Genomic DNA, 2,844 nt, shown 5'->3' with positions numbered 1-2,844 from the left:
TACAACAATTGTACTTTGAACTTGTGTGTGTGTGTTAGGAATGTAATGGTATATAAATCTATCACTTGGTTACAATTTTTATCAAAGATATTGTCATCCATATGCTAGCTATGCCTAAAGAGGCATATTGACCTTTGATTATGTGATGCGCAACGATCGGAGAATTAAAGTGCTCAATATTAGACTTTTTATGTTTTTGTGTAAAAGACATACAGTCAAACGAATAGCTTGTATTACAGTTATTCATTTGACTGTATGTCTTTTACAGCAAACATACAAAAGTTTTCAAGATAATTTCTTTTTTACAGATATGATTATGAACAAAATAAAAAGAATTACAAAACAAAGGGAAACAATGAAAACAACATAAAGTTTATGAAGAAAAAACACTCAATGTTATAAGAACCGAGTTTAATATATATTGAATGACTTTAAAAAGGTTTAATCAAAAAAAGAAGCTCAATCCAAACTAATCATTAAAGTCTAACTGCAACAATAAACAAGTTTTTACGGTAGAAGATGAAAAAAATTTATCAAGTTATTTACTACTTACATTTAAAATGAACTATGGTATTTCAACTAAGCCAACACCTTTATTGGCATTTGATATTGCTTTGAAAAACAATTTGACCGTAAGGATTAGGTTTTGGGTTAGGCTTAAGATTAGATTTTAATCAACAGATCATGTAGCTATAGAAGCGTAACTAGAAGGATTTTAACGAAATCTTTTGGATTCGGATAATTGAGGTTTAAAATTTTTTATGCCCCTTTTTGATCACCAGTTATGTTCAATTCCGTTGTTTCTAGATCTTTGTTTGTCGGTTTCCCAGTGGCTCTGTCCTTTTTTTTGATCTCGGGGTTAGGATTTTGGGATCATTTTGAGATATGTTAATGACAGTTTTTGTTCAAAAAAACAGCTATCGGTTTTATGTTTTTTTTTCCTCAGTGTTAAAAAGTGGAACCAACACATCTTTGCAAAATTCCATCTTTTTTTTTTTAATGAGTATTTAAATCTTAGCTGGCTAAGGGTTTAATGAAGACACATGTTTTATGACACTTTATGGAGCAGCTGTTCGTCTGCACTGCCGTGGAAAGAAATTAACTTTAAACCACTGGGCTTAACATTTCAAAACAGCATGTAGACAATATTTTTGGGGGCTAGATTTAATTTAAGGCAATTATTTCTTAAAACTTAGAGAACGGATGATTTAGCCACACAAACTTTCGAAAAGCATTTGTCTGTTGACAAAGACAGCAATATCCGATGATACTGGTCATAAAACTAAACCTAAAGAACAAAACACCTTAAAACAAATATGAAGACTCTGTCAAAGTTTAAAATATAAATAGAGATTATTGTTACGTATTCCTAGGGAACGAGTTTCACTTAGGATTATCAAAGGACAATATTGGGGAAAATATTGACGAATGGCTATAGGACTATTTATGAAAAATAGTTCCGGAAATTGCATCTGGGAATTGAAAAGGATATTCTTCAAGCTTGCGTTAACGGCTAATTTCTGTCATTTCAAACACATTTAAAAAAATTAAACTGAGCCTAATCTTGGTCTAGCTTGCGAACCAAAAGGATTTTATCTTTCTTAGTTAGTTAGTATAAAATGTTTTTGTAATAGTGCATTAGTCAATACAAAACGGCTAACATTGATCAAACTTTCAGAGCTGTCGGATAAAATGCTACCTTTTTAGCAACCTTATAAAGGTAGAGTGAAATTTACAAAAAAAATGAGGCAGGGGAGAGTTGCCGATTGCAGACCACCTCTTTAATTGGACTTGTTAACTTTATTCCGAAAATAAAACATCTTATACTTTTATGGTATTTTATGAGGACTAATTTTCTTTATGTTTTTTAAACTTTCTAATAGAGTATGTTAAAAGTATAAACTTTAGTGATCAAAATTGTTTCTTTTTTAAAGTTTTTTTATGCGCGATGCAACTTTGTCTTCACATTTAAACTAGTACAGAAGGCAAACAATAGAAGGTTTGATAAATGAATTTTTTAGATAACAAATATGAGGAGTCAACATCTATATTATATAAATTGCTGGCATTGTAAGTTGTTGATTGAACAGAATATTTTGCTGCAACACCATGGTCCTATGTTGAAACAATATTAAAACTTTGTTATTTTAAAACTGTACTACTTGATGTCCGAATTATAAAACATTTGTTCAAAACTGTATCGATAATTAGACATTACTGTTTGTTTTGTCAAAATTGGTATTTAGACTTGTTTTAAGCTATAAAATAATTTACGCAACTTGTTTTGTGGTTTAAAATATGTGAATGTAAAAACTGATCAGAAACATTTGTATTTCTTTTAAACTATAAAGTGTATTTTTTAACGAATAATTGGAAAATAAGATTAGTGGGTTAAGTATGAAGTTTAAAAAATAAGCACAAAGGACAAAGCTAGCAGTCTAATCAATTTAATTAGTTAATCATACGCAATTAACTCAATAAATTTAATTAGTCTACTCTAATGTCTTAACGGTAGACTTTTTTTTATTTTGCTTAAGATGTAAAGACTGCGTAATTATGGTTAATGGAAAGTTGGAAACCTAAAAAGGTCTGTTGAAGAAATAAAAAAAAAAAGAAGCAAAATAAGGTAAAATGAAGCGTCTTATAAATATAGTATTCCAACAACGACATTTATAATACTTGTAAATAAAAAGAACAAGACTGCCATGGCAAATTAAAAACTTCATATTCGAGTTACCAGGTTGCCTTAGTTATTGAACCAGAATTAACTTACCATTCTATGAATTAATGTACTTTAGGTTGAGGATAGATGATCCTCATTGCCTAGTATTCAAAAATGCTGAA

The sequence above is a fragment of the Hydra viridissima genome, unplaced genomic scaffold (genome assembly GCF_058129835.1).
Source record: "Hydra viridissima isolate aposymbiotic clone 2 unplaced genomic scaffold, HvirCarnegie_v1 scaffold_6, whole genome shotgun sequence".
Classification (NCBI taxonomy): Eukaryota; Metazoa; Cnidaria; class Hydrozoa; order Anthoathecata; family Hydridae; genus Hydra; species Hydra viridissima.
The sequence above is the reverse complement of the archived record's forward strand: the minus strand, read 5'-3'. Positions refer to the sequence as shown.